This window comes from Pezoporus flaviventris, unplaced genomic scaffold (assembly GCF_033815535.1).
Source record: "Pezoporus flaviventris isolate CSIRO_AGI_PZ_B2104156 unplaced genomic scaffold, CSIRO_AGI_Pfla_v1 ptg000079l, whole genome shotgun sequence".
NCBI lineage: Eukaryota > Metazoa > Chordata > Aves > Psittaciformes > Psittacidae > Pezoporus > Pezoporus flaviventris.
The window spans coordinates 914,630-941,310 of NW_026892627.1; the positions used below are offsets into that span (position 1 = coordinate 914,630).

General features: G+C 46.3%; 1 protein-coding gene across 1 annotated transcript in view; it reads left to right on the forward strand.

Annotated features, from left to right (window-relative positions):
• The window catches only part of CCDC12 (coiled-coil domain containing 12), a 46,219-nt gene that overhangs the window by 656 nt on the left and 18,882 nt on the right, over positions 1–26,681 (forward strand). The window lies entirely within an intron of this gene.

The following is a 26,681-nucleotide window of genomic DNA, read 5'->3' on the forward strand; positions in this document are numbered from 1 at the left end:
AGGTGGGTGGTTCAGGAGTGCTGAGGGGTCTGGAGCCCCCAGGCTGGGCATAACGAGGGGTTCAGGTTATGGAGCACTGCGGGTTTATGGGGCCAAGGGGGAAGGATGGCTGGTGTCTGGTGGGATGTGTGAGGAAGCAATGGGGAGCAGGCTGTGGGGCGGAGAGAGGAGGAGGGGAGAGTAGTGAGGTAGAGGGGGTCCCCTGCTGTGGGGAAGGGGATGTGGGGTGAGAGGAGTGCCAGAAAAAGCAGGGTGTGTGTGCTGGAGGAGGAGGCTTGGGATTTATGTGATGATCCTGAGCCTCCTTTGTCTTGTCTGGGGGTTTGTGTGGGCTCTGTATGACCCCAGGGCCTGTATGGCCTGTCCTCGGGCTTCCTCTGGCTTTGCCTGAGTTATGCCTTTGCCATCCCTGGCCTTTGCTAACCCCTTCTCCCATTGTGTGGTTAAGCCACTTGATTTTTCCACGCTATCTCCCCAGTTCGCTATGTTTGCATCACATCTGGCATCCAGGCCACAACCTCGGTTTGGTAGTGAGGGTGAAAAGAGCTTCACCCCAGGGTTAACTAGTAACATGTTACATTTCTCTGGTGCTTTCTGGGCCTTCAGTTTCTCATCCATGAGATGCTGAGACCTCATTGCCTGTAGTGCAGGCCTGAGGATACTGAGGAACTGGCTGTGTTGCCAAAGCCAGGGTCCGTAAATGGTGATTTTCTTCTTGAATGTGTGTGCTGTGAATGGTGCGGCAGGCTCCTTGCTCAGCCCTGGGGGAATTCACTGTGGTTATTGTAAACCTTGTGTTGCGGAAGGTGCTGCTGACGGCAAAATATCTGGGATTGCTTATTAAATTTATCTGAAAAGTTTTGCAATTGCTTGGATTCTCACCCAAAATACTGTGGTTGTTTTCCCTGGTGTCCTTGTTGCCTCTGCAGATGCTGAGCTCAGAACATTAAAATGGAATTTTTATTTTATTTTTTTCAATTGGGGATGGAGTAAACTTGACAAACTTGGACATTAATATCTTGGCAGTGTCTGCTGAGGAAGGTGGCCATGCTCCAGTGTGTCTCTGCACATCCTGGCATCGCTTGGTTCTCCTCTTGGGCTAGTAGGGCGGCGCTAGCTCTACTCCTCTTCCACCACGATATCTGGAATTTGTTGATCGAGTTTAGTATGGTCTACTAGTGTGGGAAGGTGTTCATTCCCTCCACTGAGGGACTTTCTCCTGGGGCCACTAAAGGGAGCCGTGGTTTGGTGAGCAGGCCAAGTGTGTTCTGCTGTGGTTCTTGTCTTGAGATGTACGTTATAATCAGGGAGCTGAGCTTTATGAAGCGGGAGAGTGGGATACAGCCCCGTGATGACTCTTACTGGGAAGAAAAAAACATGGAAAAGAAAAGCTTCTTCTAAAAGAAAAGCTCTTCCCTTTATTTTCTGTCCCATCTAGCAAATTGAGAAGGAGTGAGATGTTGTGGAGGGAGTCATGCATGGAGTGCAGTTCTCATCTGCGTTATTGCTGCAGGGTTTTTTTTCTTAATTTGGGGTGAGATTTTCTGACATGGTCCCTGTGAAAGCTAATGCGGCTGTTGTTTAACACAAATAGCATCTCACACACAGTACCAGTGAGCTGCGCCTTTGAGGGTAAAGCTCCCGGTAGACCTGTCCTGGTAAGTTTTTTGAAGCCTCTCTAAATCCGTTTTTACTCTTGGCTTTTGCAGCTTCCTGAGACAGAGTTCCACCATTTAATGACAAAACTACTTCCTTTGGTTTAAAACCCGTTAAATGAAAGTTGCCTTGGGTGCTCTCTCACACAGCCCTTGTGAGAAATAAAATAATCACTCCATGTTCTTGTTTATGAGTTTATAGCATGCTTGGTCTCCCTTTCAGATCCAGGCTGTGGTCTGTGAAGTCTGTCTTTGTACACAAATCTCTCTGAATCATCTTGGTGACTTTTCCTGGTGCCTCTCTGAGTGCTGGGATGCCCTTTTGCTGAGAGCGGATCAGGATGTGGGCACTTGTGAGTCTACAGCACTGGCATTTATTTCGTGTTCCCCCCCCCCATGTTCTCACTTTGGTTACACAAGCCTGTCTTCAACAGTCAAAAGCTTGTCTGCTTTTTCCAGTTCTATTGGTCTCACCTGAGACCTTTCCACAGGAGCCTCCTCCAGGCTGAACAAGCCCAGCTCTCTCAGCCTGTCTCCATAGCAGAGGTGCTCCAGCCCTCAGAGCATCATCATGGCCTCCTCTGGGCTCACTCCAACAGCTCCACTTCCTTCTCATGTTGGAGGCCTCGGAGCTGGTTGCAGGACTGCACGTGGGCTCTCACCAGAGCAGAGCAGAGAGGGAGAATCCCCTCACTCGACCTGCTGGTGATTCTGCCCAGCACACATACTGTTGTCTCATTGCTCAGATGTCATTTTACAACCTGTCTGCCAGCTGTTGCTGGATTTCCTTCTGAGCGATTTCACCTGCAGCTGCTCTCAGCAGCTAGCCAGTCAGGTCTTTCCCAAGTCTTCTGTGGCAGCCCAAACCCTGCCAGAGGGCATGATGGTTGAGAAGAAGAGAGGATCCTCTCCTGCTGCTGTGAAAAGCTGCTGCTGGGGTTTGCAGGAGGGAAGTTGCTGCACTTCCAGTTATGTTTCTGTTTGATGAGGAGGTACTGGAGAGGCAGCAAGGAGCCTCCTTTAGCTCAGGACTTCTCTACAAGTTGTGCTGTGTGCTCGGTTTTCCTGGGAAGGTGATGCTTATCTTTTCGCAAATCAGTGAGGAAACGTGGGGTAATTAATACCCAGACACATAAAAACGCAGAGGATGATCTTGTGCTTTCTGCTTTGCTTACCTGACCTGTCGTGCCACCTTTTATTGATTGACAGCAAATGGGCTTTTACTCAATAAAAAGTGTTTGACTTCTGGGTGTAATTTACATTTGAGAAACTTCAGTCACTGCTTGCTTGTACAAAGATTCTTAGAACAGTCTGTAAGCTCTCAACCTCAGTGTACAGCCTTGGCATCAGCACAGTTTGCAATGTCAGGGATCAGGTACAGTATCAGAGAGGCTGTTTCCTTCCTAAATTTAAATAACATTGCCTTTCAGTAGCAAGACATTACATTGCAGACTGACTTGTTGGCATATTGAATATTACTTCCTGTTCCGGCAAAACAAATACAGTTTTGGATTGTGTAACTGTTATCTTGGTTTGCAAGCTTTCCTCTCTTCTTTTTTCCTCCCCCATATATCTTGCAGTAGTTGCTTACTAAGCTTACAAGCCCTGAGGGCTGCTGCAGTGGCCGAAGAGCTAAAGGGCTGCTTGTCTTGGAGTTGCCAGTATGGAACTGAAATGTCTGACCCCTAAGGCTTCATTCACATGATGCTTCTGAGCAACCAGGGTGTCAGGCTATTATCTGAATGTTTTTATTTCTTTGGGATAAGCCTGATCCATGCAGGCTCAGCCAGGATATTGTTTTTCTTTTTCCTTTGGGCATTTTTACAGTTTCTGTGAGTACAGTTTCTTTTGAGTTTCTTCAAAAGAATCATGACCAGCAGGTCGAAGGAGGTCATCCTGCCCTTCTATTCTGCTCTTATGAGACCCCACTTCCAGTACTGTGTCCAACTCTGGTGTCCCTGATATATGAATGACATGGAACTGTTGGAATGAGTCCAGAAGAGGCCACAAAGATAAATGGGCTGGAGCACCTCCCGTATGAAGGCAGGCTGAGAAAGTTGGGGCTGTTCAGCCTGGAGAAGAGAAGGGTCCTGGGAGACCTCTGAGCAGCCTTCCAGTATCTCAAGGGTGACTAGAAGGATGCCAGAGAGGGATTCTTCATTAGGGCTGTAGTGATAGGACAAGGGGTAATGGCTAAAACTGACAGAGGGGAGATTTAGATGAGATCTGGGGAAGAAGTTCTTCCCTGTGAGGGTGGTGAGTCCCTGGCACAGGTTGCCCAAAGAAACTGTGGCTGCCCCATCCCTGGCAGTGTTTGAGGCCAGGCTGGACAGGGCTTGGAGCAACCTGGTCTAGTGGAAGGTGTCCCTGTCTATGACAGGGGGTTGGAACTGGGTGATATTAAGGTCCTTTCCAAACCAAGCCATTCTATGATTTTGTGAAAGATCATATCTCCCTGTTTTGTATGCCCCCAAAAATCTGGAACCGAAAAAAGGAAATACAAAAATAAAAACCCCAATAAAACAACTCCACAGGATCCTGTTATCTGGAAGCCATTGGAAAGTCATGTGGGAGCAACCTTGGAGGTAAGCTTTCTGCTGTGCCAGAGGAGAGGAGCCACATATGGAAGTGCCATAGTCTCTTAATGTGGCTGTGCATATTTTCTGCCAGTTTATGATATATAAAAAAGCGTTTCTGAAGCTGGTTGCTTATGAAACTGGTGCTTAGCTCATGTTTTCATTGCTACCTTTTATTAACAGGAAAACCCCACCAAGTTTTTGCAGGGAGCCTTATGAAAGCTCCTGCGGTGACATAGATCTTTTCAAGTTTAAGGTTGTTTTTCTGTGTGTGTTTTAGGAAGCAAATAGTTCTAGCTCCCTAGGTCCTGCTGTGGGGAGAAGTGGGACAGGCTGTGCAGACATCTCCAAAATGAAGGCATTGGGGTTAAGAGCTAAAAAATGGGATTCTTCATATGGCTTTTATTTTGCAAATGACTTGAGTATGGGCAGTAGAAGCTGTGTGAGGGCTGGACTGGTCCGTAGCTCACTCTGTGCCCAAGGGTTCTTGTGCTGATGCTCATGACGGTGTTGAGGCTCGTCCTCACAGTATCATGTGGTAAAGCCTTGCTTATCTTCTCTTTTTTTTTTTTTTTTTCCTTGCTTAATGCTGGAAATCAGATTAAAATGTTCTGTGTGTGTTTCTCAGGAAGACTTTTTTTTTTTTTTAGTTGAAGAAAACCTTTAACCCAATTTAAGGTTCAGTTTAGCACAACTGTCTTTAGTTTAACAGTTTCTGACTGTCACCTAACTATACACTTTAGAAGTAGAAGTAGAAACATAGAATCCCAGAATGGTTTGGGTTGAAAAGGACATTAAAGCTCATCCAGTTCCAAGCCGGTGCCACAGGCAGGGACACCTTCCATTAGATCAGGTTGCTCCAAGCCCCGTTGTGCCTGGCCCTGCGCACTGCCAGGGATGGGGCAGCCACAGCTTCTCTGGGCAACCTGTGCCAGGGCCTCACCACCCTCACAGGGAAGAACTTCTTCCTAAGGTCTAATCTAAAATGGGAGAGCAAGGTCTCCTGAACCTTTTGAAGGTACCTGGCTGGAGGTGACTCTGTTTGCACACGCTGAGGTCTTGCCAGTGCTTGCTGGAGCAGTTTGACCAGCAGTGAGGTATGCAAAGCCATGGGTATTTTCAGGATGGAGACGTGTGCAAAGTTTCAATGGCAATTTGCAGTTTTCTGGCTTAAAATAAGGTGCTCAGCAGCATGGTGTTTCCTGTGAAAAGCTGACACCACTTGTACCACCTCAACTATAAAATCATTCTCCCACAGATTGGACTGAAGCTTTTGGGGAGATTTATCTGCTTAATGGAGGGTTGAGTCCAAAACAGTGTTTGGAGCAGTAAGGAAGTCCTTGTCTGAGATAAGAAGTCATGAGATAGCTCTGTTGATCCCCACTGGCTGGTGTATGAGGAGCCATTGTCCCTTCCTATCTGGAAACAGGAATTTTGTTTCAAGTCCTCTTCTTAATCCACAAGAAGCTGTATTTCCGTAACTGCAGCTTTCTGCTGAGCAAGTTGATAATTAACTGTTACTTGTATTTATGTATTTATGAAATGCTTGTCTGCAGGTTGCCCTTGAAACTGGTTCTCTGATGCATTCCCATCTGCCCGGTTTGGACTTGGATGAAGTCTTTGCTTGGCCGTGGTGTGTACTGAAGTTTACCTTGCTAAAAGTCCTGTTAAAATCACCATGTAATGTCAGTTCTTCCAGCAGGCACATCCTGTGATGCGGCTGTAAACACCTTGTAAATTGGAGCTTGCATCTTAAAAATATTGAGGTCTCTGCAAAAGCTCAAGCTCAACTGATTTGGGGATCCGTCCGTGATAAGGAAAACTGTGCTGATAAAAAAGGGTGGGAGATGGAAAGGTCACGGGCTCTTTAGTTGGTTCATGTATCCCCGTGCAGTGTGTGTGTGTCATCTACAAATGATTTAGGGATGAATTTTATTTTAGTTAAAAATACGTGTATGTATATTTAGTATAGGATTTGATAGGTTTTCCTCTGGATAGCACCAGAGAAGTATAATAGTAGTGAAATAAAGTAGTACGTACATTATCTTTCTTTCAAGGAGCTAAGTACTTTTTCCACAGCTACTTATTTTTAGCAATAGATATCTGAGTAGAGGAGCTGTTTTCTCGGGTGCTGCTTGTAACCTGGGTCTGTTCCTTTGATGCAGCTATTGAAATAATCTTGTGTGTGGCTGCTATTGAAATGAGAGGAAATACTTCATGGCTGCCGATGGCGTGACAGGGCCATGGCACATTACTGCTGGGTTAATTTGGATGACAAGGGAGAGGACGGTTTTCAGAGGAAATTTCCCAAACTCACCTTTGCAAGACTGCAAGTGGAGAGGTTGAAGGCGTGCTGGCTAAGGCTGTGAGATGCTGAATGCAGTTAAAATGTTGAGAGGAGCTTTGCATCCACTTCTGACCTTTCCCTGCCAGTTTCTAGGGTTTCAGGGTAGTTTGTTTCTCCCTGTTTCAATAATACAGCTTGTGGCTGATGTAAAGACAAAAAGGCAGTGAAGTGCCAATGCGTGCAGGGAGGATTTGGATGGCAGCAGGCTGGAGATGGAAGGGTAGGCTGCAGAGCTGGACTCATCTGATGGAGCGGCTCAGTGCTAGGAAGACATGTGGAGCAATCCTTTCTTGTTTTGGTTGGCTCTTTAATGGGCTGCTCTGTTCTGTCTGAGGCTCAGCAGTGCAGGAAGGATGGGCCAGCGTGCTTGACATGGCAAGGAAGCATTTTAGAGTGGGAAAGGGTGAACTGTGGGGAGATGTAAAGCAAATTGCACTGACTAAGTAGAAGGGAGGGAAGCTTGAGATGCAATATGTGACCCAGCAGTGTGCATCTGCAGCCCAGAAAGCCAACCATGTCCTGGGCTGCCTCACCAGCAGTGTGACCAGCAGGTTGAGGGAGGGGAATCTCTCTGCTGTGCTCTTGTGAGACCTGCCCCCTGCAGTCCTTTGTCCAGCTCTAGGGCTTCCAACACAAGAAGGCTGTGGAGCTGTTGGAGTGAGCCCAGAGGAGGCCACGAAGATGTTCCAAATGCTGGAGCACCTCTGCTCCTCTGCTATAGAGATAGGCTGAGAGAGATATTTGAGATGCTGTTCCTTAGGCTAAGACTTGTACAGGCAGATGCTGTAGGCAGAACTAGCTTAACTCAGACCCTCTTTTTCATATTGCTTTTGCCATTGCCAGCAGGGACTGTTGCCACTTGTCGGACTGCCAATGGATCAGCCTAGCAGAAGTTGGCACTTGGAGGCAAAAACCTTTGAAAAGACCATGCCAGATGTTTTCCTCCTTTCAGTACAGAACCACTGCGATATAATAAACCCTGTCAGGAGTGTATTTTGTAAACAGAGGGCTAGCTTTCCTAGGAGAAACCAGCAGAAAGTTTGAGATCTGATTTTTTTTTTTTTTTTTTTTTTCCTGATGCTCATTAATTTTGAGTGACTTCTGCATCGCCATTATAATGGACAGAGGGTTTTTACATAATTTTTCTCTTTTCACCTGTACCTATAGAAAAAGATTAAGCACTCATTTTCAGCCCAAATTAGCCAGTGCTAAAACCTCAGCTCCTTTAATCTACCACTCGGAAGCCCCAGCTGTGCTGTCTGGGCTGCTTTTTTGCTGAGGCCTTAGGATGGGCTCTGTGGAAATAATAACTGACACGAAGCCTCTTTTCATCCGTTGCTGATAACACGCTCGTGCCGAATGAGTAGTTGCTCCGAAGGGTAATGCAGAGCTGGAGGTATGACTTGCGGTAGCGATACAGATGGTGTGTAAGCTCTCCATTGGGGAAATCTCATTTAGCCTTCAAATGGATAAGCTTGCCTCTATCACTGCTTGTTCTTTACATTTTTTAATTACCTGTTGTGAGTAGCTTTGTATTTTTTAATAGAAGAACCTTGTTTTTCCAAGGATGCGGTGCTGGAGGGATTGTGTCTCTCCTTCCTAGCTGCTGGCCCCATTGACTGGTTTCATGCTGGGGCGATGGAGGGCTGATACCCTGTAGCTATGAGGCCTTTCCAAGCTTCAGGAAAAGTGTTTGAGTATCAATGGTAGCTGATTTTCTTTTTTACACCCTACTGAAAGGTTTAGTGTGAGCTCAGCTGTTATGAGCTATTAAGGAACCGATTTGGGAGATTTGCTGTGAAGTTGAACTGTGGAAACCATTTTGATTGGGGTTCCTGTTTTATTAAACCTTGGAGAACATACCCAGGAGTCAAATCCACAGGAGAGCAGGCCTGAACCTACAACAATTCCTGCGGGAATTTTGCTTGGCATCTCTTATTGAATGAAACATACAATGGTTGTTACTGGGAAGGCAACATTAGTGTGGTCTGAGCTCTTCGGCTTTGTAAATTGTGATACCATTCAAGGTGCTGCTTCTTGAACAGTGTAGTTAAAGGTCAGTTTGAAGCTTTTCCTCCCATGTAAGCATTTGATTCCCTTTCAGATTCTATTTTTGAAGCTTTTAAAAGCTTTTCCTTTATTCAGATTTGGTTCTATTTCCTTTGACAACTTCCAGCATCCTTTTGGTTTTTTGTCTTTTTTTGTTTTTTTAACTGGGGCTTGACATTTGTTTTCCTGTTGCCCTCAGTTCCATAAATACAGCAAATGCAAATCATCCCACTCCTCAGATCGTCTAGTGTAAAGCATGACCCTTTCAAGGGTAATGTATTTTCATCTGGAAGAAAGTAATTTGAAATACAAGTGCCAACAGGGAAAAGGAGCGTCTGTGTGAACTTTCAGGCACGCTCCTTAAGCTGCAAACGTGGTGCAGAAATGGGGATCCAAAGCTGATCTAAGCAGCAAACCCATTCGTGAGAGAATTTAGGACAGCTTCAAAGGATATTGTTAATAAGCAAAAATCAAGTGACCTTTAGTAGAATGATGAGAGGCAGTGAAGGGCAGCACACCACCTTGAATGTGCGATCCAGGCTGGTAGTGAGGATGATGCGAAGCATCTAAAGCCAGAAGGTGTTTGCCAAAAGTTAGGGACAAGCTGAAATGAGAAAATCTATTCTGTAAGCACCCAAATTTCACCCATTTCTTGCAGCTAATGCAGCTTGTGTGAGCTTGTGCAGCCCTAATGACAAGACATGCTGCTCTTCCTTTAATTTTATTGTCTTCCCTGCATCTCTTGGGATGCAGCTAGCTTTGTGCTGATTATGTGGCAGCTTCCTGTTGTTCGTACTGCTTCGTGTGAAACAAGGCACAGAGGTGAACAACAGGAGTGCCTGTGAGTGTGGAGAAACTGATATTTGGCCCTGGCCCGTGCTGTAAAAATCTGGGTGCTTGGGACTGCTGGGGATTTTGTGCCAAGGTGATAGAGGCACCTAAAAAGAAGCAAAAAGTGGATGCCTTGTTTCTGCTTGCTCAGGTTCTCTGTCAGAATAGCTTAAGGAGAGCTCTCAAAAAATGTTCAGTTGCATTTAGGTATAAAAAAATAATACCAGAGAACAATAAATAATCCAAATAATGAGACCTCTGCTTTGAAATACCACGAAACCAGCACCGTGAAGTATAAAGTGGCTTAATAAGCATCCTTTGTCTGTAGCATTTGAATTTCCAAGGGAGATGAGCAGATGGTTGTGCTGTTGGCTTCTGTGGAAAGGCTTGTTGTAGGCATGTATTGCCCATATAATAAAGAGCATGTACATGTGTATCTATATCTGTTATGAGTTCCTGCATTAAGATTCCACCTTCTCTGTCCTTGCAGCCTTCCTTCCCTTTCTTCATTTGTGAAGTGGGTGGTGTAATACTTTTTCCTGTCACTTAGGAACGGTTGTATGGAAAAAGTCCTCGCTGAGGTAGTATTTAGCATTTACACTCATAGACAGACCTTATCGTGCAGCTGTGTTCTGTATGTACAGGCTTTTTTGTCCTTTTGCACTTGCTGCTCTTAAATTCTGGGACAGCATTTGATTGCTGCAGCTGAATAACAGGATCCACTACTAGGTAATCTCCCAGTGGAAGACCTAGGTTCTCCTCTTCTTTTAAAACAGACTATCCAGAGGTTCAAGGGGGTGCTGCTCATTTTCCAAAAGTGTCTGTCAGCAAAACCAAGATCATCAGGTGGGAGGCAGCTGCTGATGTGGGGACTCGGCTCAGCAGGGAAGCTGCTTTTCTCTGCACTGAGCCTTCATAATGCAATAACCTAACAAGTGTAATAGCTGCATAGCTGTTTCTCATGCTTCGTTGGCCAAAAAGCCCTGAATGAGGCCAAAAAAGCAGGAACCTCTGAGGCTTGTACATCCGTTGAGCTGTGTTTGTGTGGCAAGGAAGGGTCTCCCACCTGCTCCTTCGCTCTGCATCCCTGCACCGGCGCTAAAGCTTTTGTGGCTGTATCATGCATTGCGCTGGGGGGAAAAAATGGCTTTGGCTGCAGCCCAACCTTTTGTTTAATGTTGCTTTCACTTTGCAGCCAGATCGCTTCCCTGCTCCTCCACGCCTGCCTGTGCTGGCAAGAGAGAGGTAGGTGGGGGAGGAAGGGCACAGAGCTGCTTGTTTCCTTTGCAGTGCAGCTTTGTGCTGTGTTTTCCTGCCACCGCTGTGGACAAGGAGCTTTTCTGCCAGGTTTTCCAGGCTGTCTCGAAGAATCAGTCAGTCTGCAAACACTGCTGGACTCTGACCGAAACGTCTCTCCTGTTGAAGACTGACCGGTGTGTGGCCTGGCAGTTTGGCTTGCTGCTGCGCTCAGTTTTGTTCTTTTCTGCTTGTTTTTTATCTTGGTGGAGCAAACCAGCCTTGCGTTCCTGAAAGCAGAGTACCAAGTGGCTGAGAAAACAGTTGCTGTGGAAACAGACCGTATTAAAGTTATTGCAGCGAGAATAAAACACACACTTTAGAGCTACAAAGGCTTCATTCCTATTCAGGCTTTATTAGGAAAGTAATAAGCCATCACAGTGCTGCTCAAGTGGCTGGAGATGGAAGCCTGCAGACAAAATGATTGTGCTCCCATCAGTGACACGTAAAGAGGCGCTCAGTGGGCGGCCAGGAGCAGTCGGTCATCAAACCTTGTGAAAGGTTCCTTGAGACTCTTTTCTCTGGTGCCACACCATTGTTGACTTTGAAACAAGAAGGTTCTCCAGAGCTGTGTTGGTGTATGGCAGGATCTGTGGTGGTGGGGAAGATGGGATCAAGGGGACTGGGATGTTAATTTGGATCCAAAGTTTGCTGGAGATGCGGGTGTTTCTTAATGCCTGTAGTGAGGTCCCAGCTCTGGTGTGTTGCTTGATTGGTACCCACAGGGAAATCTGTTGACAATAAAATGCGAAGAGCGGTATATTCTTAAGCACTCACTTTGTCTTGTGGGCTGCTTTGGCTTGGAAGCCGATTGTGTGAAATACGTGTTTTGTTTTCTGTTTTCTTTAAGCTCTGGAAACCTTTTGTGACTATGTGGTTAGGAAGGGGAAAGGCTGGAAAATACGGTGGTAGAGGAGTGCCAGAATCTCATTACTTAACCCAGTGCTCTGCTCAACACAAAAGGTGGGAGCTAGAAGTGGAGGTTTCAGGTGAATCACATTTAGGCTGTGCATTGCTGATGACAGTTCTGTGAAATGAGGAGCTGTTCGTGCTTCTGTAGAAAGGTGGGTCTCTTTGTTTCTTCTAAGGATGTGCACATTTGGTGGTTATAGTCAAGGCTTGAATTAGTGTCTGCTCATTCACAGCTCCCTGCTGTAATCACTGGAAACAGTGACAGTCACAGCTGTCTCCTCCATGTGCGCTTTGACAGATTTTATGCAAGGGAGCCAAATAAATACAAGTATTTTGCTTCAGCTGTAGTTCCCAAGGTGCTGCCACACAGACATAAGCGTGCACTACCAGGGAAGACAGTGATCCTGCTTTTGCTGCTCTCTCTGCCCCTCCTCTGGTGAGCTGAGGTTAAAATAAACCCAGCCAGGTTACAATGAACCCAGCAGGAAAAAGGAAGCACTTGGTTTCTCTCTGTTTAAGTTCCTGGTTCACAGGGAGGCCTTGTGAACAGGAGGGGTGGGAGAAGGGTGGCCAGACTTTGGTTTAAGCACTGGCTTTTGTGTATGTGTGAGCCTGTGGCGATAGGCTGGAGTTGAACAACCTTTTGCACCCATCTGAGTGGATTCTACTGTGGCCGCATCCTGTCTGTAGCTGCCTGCACTGGCATGCATGTGACCCTGCCATGAACTGGTTCAGGAAGCTAACTGGCTTTTATTTTACTTCTTTCCCCTTTTGTTTGGTTGGTTTGGTTTAATTTTTGTGGGAGAGTGAGTCCTTGAAGTGGTTTCCTATGGGGCGAGGTGAGCCCAGGGAGCCTATGGGGCGAGGTGAGGCAATGGGAAGGTGTGGCTGGTGGAGATGGACGGAGGATGAAGATGCAGCAGGGCTCTGACATGATCACCTTGGATGGGACAGGCAGCAGGATGGCAGTGCCAGCCAGGCCAGCCAAAAGCAGGCTGCTCATGGGGCCAGGGCTGGGGCTGACAGACTGGGAGGCTAGGTGAGAGGTATTTATTTTTAAGCTTGTGACAATCAGCACACAGGTATAAATAATGGAGTGTGATGGGATTATTTTGAGTAATAGCACATTGAGCTAGCACAGAGGCATCTGGGATAATAATAGAATCAGGGAATGGTTTGGGCTGGAAAGGACCTTAAAGCTCATCTAGTTCCAACCCCCTGCCAGAGGCAGGGACACCTTCCACTAGACCAGGTTGCTCCAAGCCCCTGTGTGCAACCTGGCCTTGGACACTGCCAGGGATGAGGCAGCCACAGCTTCTCTGGGCAACCTGTGCCAGGGCCTCACCAGCCTCACAGGGAAGAACTTCTTCCTCACATCTCATCTCATCTAAATTTCCCCTCTGTCCTTTTAAAGCCATTCCCCCTTGTCCTTTCCCAACATGCCCTTGTCAAAAGCCCCTCCAATTAAATCAGTTAAATGCTTGATTATATGAATTTGAAAAGCACTTTAAACAGGTTTACCCGCAAGCACTTTCTGTGATGCAGTGCTCTGTTCACCCTTGGGAGATGCTGGTGTCTCCCAAACTTGCTTTACTTCAGTGCACCCATCTGTGTTACTCTGATGGATAAAGTGCAGCAGGAAGCTGCCAACCTCCTACGAGTCAGGTAGGGACCTGCAGAGCTGCTGGGAGCTGGGGGAATCCCTCCTGTCCTGTGACCAGCAGCAATTAGTAACCAGCGGCACAAAAGCTTTACAGTCTCTAACTCTCCCCTGTCCAAAAGACAGCAGTTGGAGAATGACATAATTAACCTCGTCAGCAAAATGCATCAAATGTTGTGAGGTCAGGGTTACTCAGCACAGGCGCTGAGCAGATGGACGGGTAAAACATTTTGTTCCGCACGATTTGAGTGTTAATCAGGCTGCGCTTGATTCTGGGAGTCCCTCTGTGCCCATTCCCACTTGCAGTCTCACACTTCGATGCAGGTGGAAGAGGAGACTTCCTTCTTTCCCATCTAATTTCTGCTTTGTTGTGGGTGTGTGAGGAATTTGGAGACAAGGCTGGCTGGCAAAAGCTGTGTTATGCCTTTTTTCTTTTTTTTTTTTTTTTTTTTCTGAGGGAACGTGCAGGGCTCCTTTCCTCTACCCACAATGTTACTCTCCTTCCTGCCCTAGAGCTTTTCCAGAGAGGTGGAAATTAGACCTGACTATGGGACATCATGTCTGTTGGAGCTGTGGTGTGTATCCTGTGAGCGTGTACTGCTGTCCTGTGTCCAGTTCAGGGGCTCCCAACATAAGAAGGATGTGGAGCTGTTGGAGTGAGTCCAGAAGAGGCCACAAAGATGCTGTGAGGGCTGGAGCACCTCTGCTATGGAGACAGGCTGAGAGAACTGGGCTTGTTCAGGCTGGAGAAGAGAAGGCTCTGGGGAGACCTCTGAGCAGCTTCCAGTGCCTAAAGGGGCCAACAAGAAAGCTGGAGAGGGGCTTTTGATAAGGGCAGGTATGGACAGGACAAGGGGGAATGGCTTTAAACTGACAGACGGGAGATTTAGATGAGATGTGAGGAAGAAGTTCTTCCCTGTGAGGGTGGTGAGGCCCTGGTGCAGGTTGAGCAGAGAAGCTGTGGCTGCCCCATCCCTGGCAGTGTTCAAGGCCAGGTTGGACACAGGGGCTTGGAGGAGCCTGGTCTAGTGGGAGGTGTCCCTGCCCATGGTAGGGGGTTGGAACTGGATGAGCTTTGAGTTTCCTTCCAACCCAAACCATCTTAGGATTCTATGTCTGAACTCATTCTGCTTCATACAGTGAGGCAGTGCTACTTCTCTTTATGAAGGGAGACACCACTGTGTGAACATTCAGAGCATAATGCTCTTTCCTTGGAGGTACGTGCAGCAGTTCTGGCCATGGCACTATGGAATTTCTCAAGGAGACAAGTAGCTGAGCTTCTTGGTGACCTCTTATTGAAGAGCCCTTAATGGTGCCTCCCGTTAGCTGTTTCCTCTGTTCAGCCCATTTTCCATTTTGGGTACTTAGACTAAATTTCCATGCTGTTTGTCAGTGCTGTGTTCGCTGTTGGGTCCATTGTCTGAATTGCTGGTGTGCTGTTACCACACTGCAGGTGTTTCAGCATCTCAGGTGATGTCTGAATGAACAACTAAACATTCATAAAGGTTGTCAGAGGCTTTAAAGAAAAAATTAAAATAGAGACTCATATTTAGTGTTTTCCAAAAAAAATAACGCAAAGCTCAGCTTTTGAGCACTTTGTCATCTTCTTCTGTATGCTTCAGGCTCTTTGCAAAAGTGAAATAACGCTGTTCTGCCCTGAAATGAGTCTGAAGCAAGTCAGGACTTGGGGTTCCAGCACCAGGCAGAGATCTTTGTTACTGCTCAATTTGGGGAGCTAAAGTTACAAAGTTTGAAAATACTTGTCCTTAGCTGAAAAATGTTAGTCCCCGAGCTGAATTTTCAACCCAATGCTGAAATGTTAACTGAAGCTCTGTAGGTGCTTTGGATGGATGTAGGTGGCTTGGTGCTGCCCCTCTCCTGCCATCAGGAGAGAAATGGTTTTTAAATCCAAAATAATGTGGCCAGCAGGACTAGGTTAGTGACTGCCCTGCTGTACTCAGCACTGGTGAGGCCACACTTTGAATACTGTGTTCAGTTTTGGGCCCCAAACTGTAAGAAAGACATTGAGGGGCTGGAGTGTACCCAAAGAAGAGGAAGAAGCTGGTGAAAGATCTGGAGCACAAGTCTTGGGAGGAGTGGCTGAGGGAACTGAGGTATTTTGGCCTGGAAGAAGAGAAGGCTCCGGGGGGACCTTATCCCTCTCTGCAGTATCTAAAAGGAGATTGTAGCTAGGGGCAGTTGGTCTCTTCTCCCAAGTAAGAGGGGATAGTACAAGAGGAAATGGCCTCAAGTTGCAGCAGGGGAGGTTTAGATTGGATATTAGGAAAATAAGTCTTCACTAAAGGGTTGTCAAGCATTGGAACAGGCTGCCCAGGGAAGTGGTGGAGTCACCAGTCCTGGTGGTATTTAAAAGACGTGTAGATGTGGCACTTAGCGTCGTGGCTTAGTGGTGGCCTTGGCAGTGCTCCTTAACGGTTAGACTCAGTGATCTCAATGGTCTTTTCCAACCTGAATGATTCTGTGATCCACCACAGCCCAGCGGAGGATTGCAGCATATGGAGAAGGAAAGGTACAAAGGAGGATTTGTGTCTGTTTCTGAGAGAAACTATTTTGTTTTTCAATCAAGGCTTTTGTTCTTGGCTGGTTTGGTGCATGTCTTGAAGTCCCCTGTGGCCATAACCTTGGGTGAATCGCGGAAAAGAAACTGCAGTTGTTAATGCCACCTCTCCCAGTGACGCCCAGTCACTTTGGTCTGGACTGCAGTTGCACCGTCTGTGAAACTGTTGAGCTATTTGCCAAGCCTGTGTGTTCAGTTAGCCTCGCAGCATCCCTCTCCGGTGGTTTCAAACCATCCCAGTTTCACGATGGGGAAATTAAAATCTCGTTGCTGAAATAATGAGTGTTGTAAAAAACCCGAATGAATGGCTGTGTGCTGCTGGGCCACTTGTTTGCTACATGAACATAAGGTTGCTGTTAGTTGTAGAGGAATTTATTTGTGAAGTTTTGTTCCCTTGTAACCTCCAAGCAAATAACTTAAAATACTCATGAAGACTGGATGGGCTTGGTGATCTCCATCAGTACACAGGTTTCCCCAGCATCTTTCTGCCTGGGAGAACAAAGTGGAATGCAAGAAAGCAACAGATGATCAGAGAATCCTAGAATAGTTTGGTTTGGAAGGGACACAGTTGGTTTCTGGGCTGGAAGCGCACAGTACTGGGTCATGTGGAGTTTCTCATGGACCAACATCCCCAAGTCCTCCTCAGGGCTGCTCTCCTCAATCCAGTCTCCCCCAGCCTGTATTTGTGCTTGGGATTACCCTGACCCATGTGCACAACCTTGCACTTGCCGTGTTGAACTTCAGAAGGTTTGCGCTGTCCCACCTCTGCAGCCTGTCCAGGTCCCTCTGGATGGCATTCCTTCCCTCCAGGCTGTTGGCTGCACCACACAGCTCAGTGTTATCAATGGACTTGCTGAGGATGCTCTATCCCACTGTCCGTGTTGCCCACAAAGATGCTGAAATCCACGGCCTGTAGCTGGAGAGCAGCAGCCGTGCTGTTACGGTTGGCTGGCATTGCTTTTCAGCGGGCTTGTTTGTTTAGTTTATGAATAGGAAAAAGAGACCTCCAGAAAATAGGTTAATCATCAGCTCCAAAAATGCAGTTGGGTTTGCCTGGTGTCCAAGCAGTGCTGCGTAATTGGTGCATGTGAAGCTGTGATTTACATTTGAGAATCTCTCAGTAGTTTATCTAACTTTATATATATACACACACACACGCATATATATATATATGTATATGAATATGGTATGGGGAGGATTCAAGTGTAGAGCTTGTTGGCTGCAGTAAACCGTTAACCTTTCAGCAATGTCCTGGTGTGTAAGCGCCAACCTGGTTGTAGTTTTTCTCTTTTTTTTTTCCTCCCTCAGAGAAATGAAACTGGCCATGTGTAGCATTTGGGTTTTTTTCTGCTTTTATCTGAGAGCCACAGGAGTGACATATTAACTCGCTGAAAGGCTTCCGAAATCCAGCCAAGCCAGGCTGCCCTCTCTTCCCTCCCACCCCAGAGGAGAACAAGAACATAAGTGGAACATTGTCCCTGTCTGCAGTGGTGGCTGCTCAGCTTGAATATGACTAACAGGTGTTTTTTTCTTATAAAGCTGTGTTTTATTTTTTCCTGGCTAGTAGAAGAGAGTTATGTGACTTAGCGAAGATATGATGGGAGTTAAAGCAGGCACACTGTTTCTCTGGCACAAACAGAATTCATTCTTGAGTTAAACCCCCTTTTTTGGTAGAGAATCAGCCGATTCCCGAGTGTTGTGTCCACTAAATCAACAGCTTGTACTGGAGGATGGGATGACTCTTGCAAGCACATTAACCTGTCAAATTCAAATAAAGGAGTTTTGTTGTTGGGAGAACAAGCTGTAATGGTCTGCTCTGCCTGCTGCCAGCACCACTTTTGCAGGAGGTCTGGCTGTACCTTCTCAGAAAGTGTCAGTGCTCTGACCGCAGCCTGCAAACCCCCCAGAATTTTCCACTGCTGCTAACAGTAGTGGTTTTAGTGGGTGCTGAGGAGTGACACTTTACTGCCCATCTTCAAGCACATTTGTCCTTCCGTTTCAAGGATGGATAGTCATAGAATCCTGGAATGGTTTGTGTAAGAAGGGACCTCAAAGCTCATCCAGTTCCAGCCCCCTACCAGAGGCAGGGACATCTTCCACTAGATCAGGTTGCTCCAAGCCCCGTCCAACCTGGCCTTGAACACTGCCAGGAATGGGGCAGCCACAGCTTCTCTGGGCAACCTGTGCCAGGGCCTCACCACCCTCACAAGGAAGAATTTCTTCCTCAGATCTCATCTCAATCTCCCCTCTGTCAGTTTAAAGCCATTCCCCCTTGTCCTGTCCCTACCTGCCCTTGTCAAAAGCCCCTCTCCATCTTTCTTGCTGGCCCCTTTAGGCACTAGAAGCTGCTCTAAGGTGTCCCTGGAGCCTTCTCTTCTCCAGCCTGTCTCCATAGCAGAGATGCCCCAGCCCTCCAAGTCCCAGAACTGGACACCATAGTGTAGTAGAAGGGGAGAATCCCCTCCCTCGACCTGCTGCTGGTCATGCATCTTTGCAGATTAGGAGCTAGTCTCTTGTGTGCATTTGCTCCATTTAAGGCAGCGGCTTTGCTTGTGCATATTTCCTTTGGAGAAGCAACTTCAGACTCAGACTTCAGAAAAGCAGCACTTTACCTCCCAAATGTTAATTATTAGGTGCTTTTTCAAATCAGCAGCTCTGTCCATTCTCTCTCACCATGTCAGCGTTTCCCTGCCGGCACAGTCAGTCTCCCTGCTGCTTCCCAGTGAAGGGTTATGGTATTTCTTAGCAGCATGGAGTGTTTTGCCAGCCACGGCTGCGGCTTCACTGCAGAGGGTGAGTTTGAAGGAAAGCCCTGAATTAACATTTTGGATTAATAAGGAGGATTTACGGGAGATGCTGGGCACAAGGGTTGGGACAAGACTCATTATTCACACTGGGTTTGAGGTTAGTGGCAGGGCACCTCTAATAGCCACCTAAAGCAGGCAACACCAGCACATGCATATACCAATTGTTAAAAGAATTGGTAACAGTGTTGGAGCAGCCGCATCCTGTGCCAGTGTGAACTGCAGTGACCCAATTGAATCAGTGTCATGAGAAATACCAGGGTGAGGATGGAGGGTGAAATGTAATCTTAAACTTATTCAGGGCCTGGAAAAGAATGGTAAGAAATTGTCCAAAATGGGTGATGCCAAGGAAATTTGGTGTAAAGTGGTGTTCTTCTGTAGTGTGTTGGGCAAAGCTCTTAGAGGGAACCTATGGGCTATGTGAGCTCAGGGGTTCTGTCCCCAGCCCCCAGTGTTTGTGTTCTGTGCAGCTTGGATTTTGCTTTGACAATGCCCTACATGTAAAGGGATTAGTGATGTTTCTACTGTATTGGGATGGAGAAGCTTATTCATGGCTTTTCCAGCTCTTTGTTGCCTAAAAAAAAGTATTCTGGCTTTGAAATGTCTTGTTTGTTCTGCTCAAAAGCTCCTATTTCCTCTCCCTCAAACTTTCTGTGTTTAATAGAAACTCATGTATTTCACATATACATTGTCTTCACTGAAGAGTGAGGCTCTGACCTCAGGGAAGTATCTGTGTCACTAATTTCACTGGGGGACAGCAACTTGCTGCCAGTAACATTCTCATATTTGCTGTGTAAGAGCAGTGCTTGCGACGTTTTCAGGTTCTGAAATCATGATAATAGGTATTTAAAACAGGAAACCGCAACCACTTGGCGTCATTTTGGGTTATTTGAAGGAAAGAAATAGTTGTGCTTGTTTATTATATAAAAACCCCAACTATTTAAAAAAAAAAAAGATAGTGTTAAAAATACCTTTCCTTTTGGAAATGTGAGGTTATTTTTTTGGTGGCATGGACATAAACCAAGGTGTTTGATTTTTCAGGGGCGGTTTTGTTCCTTGTGTTTGTTCCTCATGGGAAGTCACGCTGTTCAGGCTCTGATTTAACCATTTCCATAGTAACCAGCTATGAGTGAACCAGGATTAGGGCTTCAATAAGGAATAAGCAGCAGGGACACAGAAGTTCCGGCTCTTAAAAAATCATGTTTTTATACAATTACCACAAGGGATGCTATGAGTAAATGGATTCCAAACAGCTTTTGAAAAATATCGGTGGATTTCGGGTACTGAGTATACTTTAATGATGTTTTTATGTTCAGAACTTTTTGCTGTGAAACCTGATTATGAGGTCCTTTTGTTGGCTATTTAGAGAATTTAAACTGTTGGTTTAAAAACATGCTTTATTGCTAATAGAAACCTTTAGCTACTTGGTGACATTTCGTGCTACAGCTTTTTGCATTCTGGCATTAAACATCTTGAAAGAGCAGTGAGGTGAGAGCAGGGCTGCACAGCAGTGCCTTGCCAGATGTCAAGGACATCTAAGCTTAAATCCTGGCCAAGTGGGAAGCAAAAAGTACTAGTACGTGCCATGCTCGGACCAAGGAACCGTGACTCTGGCCTCACCTCGTAGCTGATCTGATTGCCACGTATGCGTCAGAACAAAGGAATGCTGAGGGAAATAGTGAACATAACCACCAAACAGGGTGAATGCTCGTTACCTGGATGAAGCTGCCTGCTTGTTGTGGAGAAAATCAGACTCTATGACCTGGGAGCTTCCCAGTTGTCAGATATATGAGGACAGGCTGTTGTATGGGCTGATCTTTTTGAACACTAGTACTTCGCCTTGCATGGGCTCCCCGTGGCTGGCTCTCGGCAGCCAGTAAGTGGGGATAGGAGCAGCTACAGCTCAGCTGTCAGAGAGTAGCTGGAGAGATCAAACTTGCTTTGTTCCAGCACTGACCTCTCTTTAACTCCTCAGAAAGAGACAGTTATTTGTGCCAAAGAAGCACTTGACTGGTAATGTGACCATCCTCTAAGCCTTAAATGGAAGATAAGGAGATCTTTAGTATTCTGGTCAATCCCCAAGGAAAATAAGTTGGTATTAGTTCCTGGGAAGAGGAGAAGCTGTCAGGTCATTTTGTTGACTTTAGGGGTTGCCAGGGGATGGCTAGCTGTGGCTGGGTTGCATTTAATACAGTCATGCAGGGCCAGCTGAGTAGCCTGGGGGATTCAAAAGAGCAGCTCTGCTAAAGCTGGGGAGGAATGGAAAAGTGAGTTGGAAGATTTAGGCATATACTGAAACATGGCAATTTGGTTATTGTAATGTTGGATAAAGGGCAACCTTGATTAAAGGGTGGCCTTCTTCAGGCAGGAGTTTTAAAAGACAGTGGAGAGAAAAGAAGGAAACAAATACAACCTTCAGTTTACGAAGTGTATTTGGGAAGGAGTTAAGTGACACACTTGTGTCATATGGGAATGATGAGCTGCCTTCCAGACCAGCGGTGATGAGAAGATATTAGTCAGCTAGTGAAAACACTTAAAATCAGCAGTTGTAGGTAATTTGCACCTAGGAATCGTAAAATAATCAGCCAAAGAGGTTGCTGGCCTGCTGCGTTTTGATTTAAATCTTTTCAGAATACTGGATAAATTCCAAAGAACTGGAAGAGTGGTAATAAAACACTTTTTAAAATAAATGCGAAGCCAGTTCAACTGCTGTTAGCGTTGATCAGAATGATGAAAAGGCTGATTTGCAATTCTTTTAACTAAGAGCAAGGAAAAAGGAGTGTCATTTTTGTCATGTAAATTTGATTTAGTGAAGGGTTAGTATTGCACAACATGCTGGTTAAAAATTACAACTCTGAAATGGGTAACCGATAGCTTAATAGCTGTCAACGGGGAATCGTCATGTGGCAGCAGAAGTGTTGCTTTCTGGGGCCTGTGCACCCAGTCTTTCCATTAGTCACTTGGAAATATGTGTAGATTTTCTGCTGGCTTAATGGCAGCTGACTCAAAGTCTGAAGGCTGGTGAGGTCTGAGTAGCGATTGTCTTCTGTTTGTAGTAAGTATGAGCCCTTCTGAGCAAAAAGGGGCTTCAGGGTGTGTGGATGTATGCTCTATACACCTGCATGGGGAAAAGATGGGGCTTATCCATAAAATGGGCTCATTTCCAGGAATCCAGCAGTGCTTAGAAGGATGCTGGTTCTTGGGCTCATGTATCAGGTAAGGGATGGTGTTCCCTCCGCATTGTCCTGGTTCATGTGTGTGCATTTGGAGACATCTTAAAAAATCACTGATTGGGTGGGGGTAGGAAGGGAGAGCCACATTAATCTGGTGGCTTATCAAAAAGATTTGAGAAGTGTCCTTGACTGTAGTGCACAAATGTTTGTATACTTTAAATGTACCAGGTAAAGAATGTGGAAGTGAGTGGTTGCAGGAACCAACAACTGGAAATAGCATTGTATGGGCTTTAAGTGAAGCTGCTAAAGAAAGGAGGGACAGCTCTACCTGCTGTCTTCAGGAAAAGGTTCTGTCCTTTCCCTTTTCTTAGAAAAGCTGATTTTTTTTCAGATCTGGATTGCTACAGTGAAGGGATAACTGGCTGAGACTTAGAATGGCTTGAGTTGGAAGGGACCTTAAAGCTTATCCATTTCTACCACATGCCATGGGCAGGGACACCTTCCACAAGACCAGGTTGCTCCAAGCCCCATCCAGCCTGGCCTTGAACGCTGCCAGGGATGGGGCAGCCACAGCTTCTCTGGGCAACATGTGCCAGGGCCTCACCAGCCTCACAGGGAAGAACTTCTTCCTAATGTCTCATCTAAATCTCCCCTATGTCAGTTTAAAGCTATTCTCCCTTGTCCTGTCCCTACAGGTCCTTGTCAAAAGCCCCTCTCCAGCTTTCTTGTTGGCCTCTTCAGGCACTGGAAGCTGCTCTAAGGTCTCCCTGGAGCCTTCTCTTCTCCAGGCTGAACAAGCCCATCTCTCTCAGCCTGTTTCCATAGTGCTCCAGCCCTCAGAGCATCTTTGTGGCCTCTTCTGGACTTGCTCCAACAGCTCCACATCTTTCTTATGTCAGGGGCTTCAGAGCTGGATGCAGGATTGCAGGGCGGGGGGAGTACTGTGAGGCCTTCTTCATGTCCTGGGTAACCAGGTCTCTCAATTGCTTTCAGAGAAGGCTCACATTTTCCCACATCTTCCTTTATCACCAGTGTACCTGCAGAAGTTTATCCTGTTGCCCTTGATGTGCCTAGCCAGATTTAATTTTGCAAGGCTTTAGTTTTCCTAATCTGATCCCTGACTGCTTGGACAATTTCTTCATATTCCTATCCTACTACCTGTCCTACTGCCTGTAGGTTTCCTTTTCATGCTGGAGTTTGTCCAGAAGCTACTTGTTCATCCATGCAGACCTCCTGGCATTCTTGCCTTTGTTGGGATGCATCCCTCCTGAGCTTGGAGTACTTCCCAGATCAGAGGCGCTGAAAGTCAGATGAGGTGACTTAAACGTATCTTTTGGCTTTTTAAATCTTTGAATGTGATGCAAAGTGAGCTGCGTCCCTTGTTATTACAATGGAAGGCACCAAGTAGCTGGGCAGGCTCCTACTAGCAAAGAAAAGAATCATGATAATGTGCTGATGCCCTGGGAAAGTTTTATATTCCTCAAAAAGTCATATTCCCCAGAGCAGATACTTCTCGCAGGTAGCCAAGACCTGCTCCACATGCAGGGAAGCACATGATGGGTAGGAGTTTGCTTTACTGCTGGTAAAATACGTCTCATGTTTTGTAATTTCATATGCAAAGTTTGGCTGCATGCCGAGAGACATGATAAAGATGGTTTCTATGCCCACATTCCTCTCTGTTGATGATCAAGGCTTACCTCCTGCTATATGGTACGACCTGCCTGAAGACTGGGAAGTGGTAGAACACGAAATATGGTGCTTTCCCCAAAATGCTGGAGGAACCTGATATTTTGCAATGGGAACTTGATCAAATCCAGTTGTTCTTCAGCAGGCAAATGAAACTTCTGCCTGGCAGGACTGTGGGTTGTGGGTGGTGACAGGGTATGGACTCATCTCCCTAATAATGACCCATAAACCTTCCTCTTTGCTGCCTTCTGCTATGTATAAACACTCAGCCGTGCTTACAAAGTGTTTTTTGCTAAGTTGTCATTGTCCATCTCTGAATGCTGAGCTGTGGGATATATTCTCCTCTGCCTGCTGCTGGCTAAAATGGAAGCAAACTAATGCTGTTAATGCTGAGCAAATAATGTGGCTTGCAACCCAGGTTTGCAGGACCGAGGTTCTGAACCTTGCAGGTATCATCCAATTCCTCGTATGTGTTCAACTAGGAGCACAAGGCTTTCACTGATCCCATATAAAGCCTGCTATGGGTCTTGTGGGTGTTGCAAAGAGGCAACAGACACCCTTCTTTGAACAACGTGATGCAAGTCTTCTTGGATTTACGCCTTGAAGAGGCAGCAAATTGGACTCTTTTCATCTCGGACTTTGTGAAGAGCGGGAGTCCATGGAGCAAAACTCTTCAGGTTGGTAGTTGTAAGCCAGGGGTTGCCAGCTGCAACGTCTGCAAATTAAAACAGGTAGGAGACTGCAGGCCAGCAAGCTTTTTAAGGCTGGGAGATTATCTTTGGAGTATCTCCTTCCAGAGACTGAAGGATGGGAATGACTTTGTTTGTAGGCAGATTTGTAGACTTGTACATATGTCTCTGATCTTCTGACTTACAGCTAATAATAAACACCGTGCCACAGGGTGCCTTGGAAAGAGGAATCACTAGAGCGAGAGTGGAATGGTAGAGGGGTTATTTTCAGTTCCCTTTGTGGCCTTAATGTTTGAAAGGTGATAAAATTAAGTTCAACTGAAAAGTAGCGAGAGTTGAATTGCTGCTGTGCAGCTGTGGGAAGTGACCACCAGCAAGCAAAAGGAAACGCATTAAAACACTTGAAGGATGGATCGGTAATTAGGGCAAGTGCTGTTCTGGGGAGGAATCCGTCCTTTCCTGAGTTAAGAAATGAAAGTTGTGACACAACTGTTGAACAGGAATACTTGATGATGAAGGGACAAATCTTAAGGTGAAAAATCAAAGCAAAGTGGAGGACCACAGGACATTACTGCTGTGTCAAAATCATGAGGATAAATTCTGTATGGGCAGAGAGGGTCGAAGAGAGGGATGGGGCAGCGGTGAAACAAGGGGCTGTAAGATAAGTTGTGTGTTTCAGAGGCTGTCTCCATATCAATAAATGATCAGGGTAATGGGATCTGCTTTTCTACAGTCCCTTGCTCCTGAGGAGGCACAGCGTCCTCCCCACAGGCGTGTCTGGCATGTGGTTTCAGGTTCTGCCCCTACAGGAGTGGCTGGAGAGGGAAACTGTTCCTCGTTGGTTCAGCCGTTACCTGCATGGCTGGTTGTGCACAGGAGGAAGGAGATGTTGGTTGCAAACCCCTGTTGCTTCTCTCTGCAAGGGCAGTTAATCATCCAACTCTGTGCTAAGCAGAATTATCAAGCAAACATGATTTCACTCTTTTCCCTGCAGTTATCAGTGGCTCTCTGAGTACCACCATCTCTCAGCTATGCTCAGGCAAGTTCCTCTAAACAAGGATGCTTCATATCTTAGCCTGGTTAATTTACAGTGTTGATTTATAGTGGTATCAGCTGCTCTGGCTGCCTTTGCACTGAAGTGGGTGAGCACATACACAATCCTGCAATTGATGCTCTGTCTGCGCATGAGGATGGTAGCATTATAAGGTATTTCAGCTCTGCTCCAGCTCTTTGTTCATACCCCAGGGGTTTCTGGTAGGTATTTGCTTCAGAACTCAGCTGTATTTGTTCAGCCTAAGGTGTTAATTTTAAATATAATTTCAGAGTGTGCTCTGAATGTACACGCCTTGAGAGTGCAGGGCATGGAGGTAAAGTTTGCAGCTCTAAAACTTTTCTATTGCTAGCCAAAGCTACTGTCATTGCTAGATGATGGTGTGCATGAATGATCTCTGTTGAAGGGGAAATACAGACCAACCTGCTGTGACCATTAAGTGAGTCCTTTCTATCTCCTACTGTCCTTGTGCAGATGCTTTTAGTTTCCTGTCTTTGCTGGACTAATTGGAAGTTCAGCTTTCTTACACAGTGAGAAACCTCAGCATTTTGGGTGAGGAAGCGTGGAAAGCAAAGGAGAGGTCTTCTACAAAGCCTGGATGGCTGGCTGCTGCTGGCTGTGCTCCCCACTTGCTGCCTGCATGAGCATAAACGCATCAAGAAGTATTTTGAATGAGCTATAATTTGTATGTATATTTAGAAACCTGTGACTGCTCCCTCCTGCAGTATCGCCAGTAAGCGACTGTCATCTTAAAACTTTGACTTCCTTCAGCTCACGTGAGTTAAAGTGCTTGAAGGCAGCACAGGAAACCCTCTTGGTAAGCTGTGGGCAGGCAGTGTGTGCAGGGGGAAGGCAGTGCAGCATGGCTGGAAATGCAAGCAAAAAGCTCAGCAATCAGAAGAGGAGCTGCACTCCTCCTCTGTTGCATCCATTAAATATTGCTTTAGAACCACATCTTTTGTAGATTTGATGATGAACTCTGCAGAGCTGCAAGCGTTCCCAATGCTGCTGGAGGTTTATGGTCTCTTCAGCATGTGTTGTCTCTGCCCAGTGGCTGGGGCTTTTTGTCACGCTGCTCACAAAACTGAACTCTTGTTTGCAGACCATTTTACAAACAGGGAACCAGCATTAATTTCACTTGCTGGGATGCCTGACTGCAGACATCCATTTCAAAACTCTTCTGGTGTTGTACTTGCACACTGATCTACCTGGTGGGTCCTGATTAGCAGCAGGTGATGGCAAGGTATATAATTTAAAGGGCATTTGTGTTGGTGATGAGCAGCCTGAGTTACACCATCTCTTTGAACTGTGCAGCATAGAATCACGGAATGGTTTGGGCTGGAGGGAGTCTTAAAGCTGATGCAGTTCCAACCT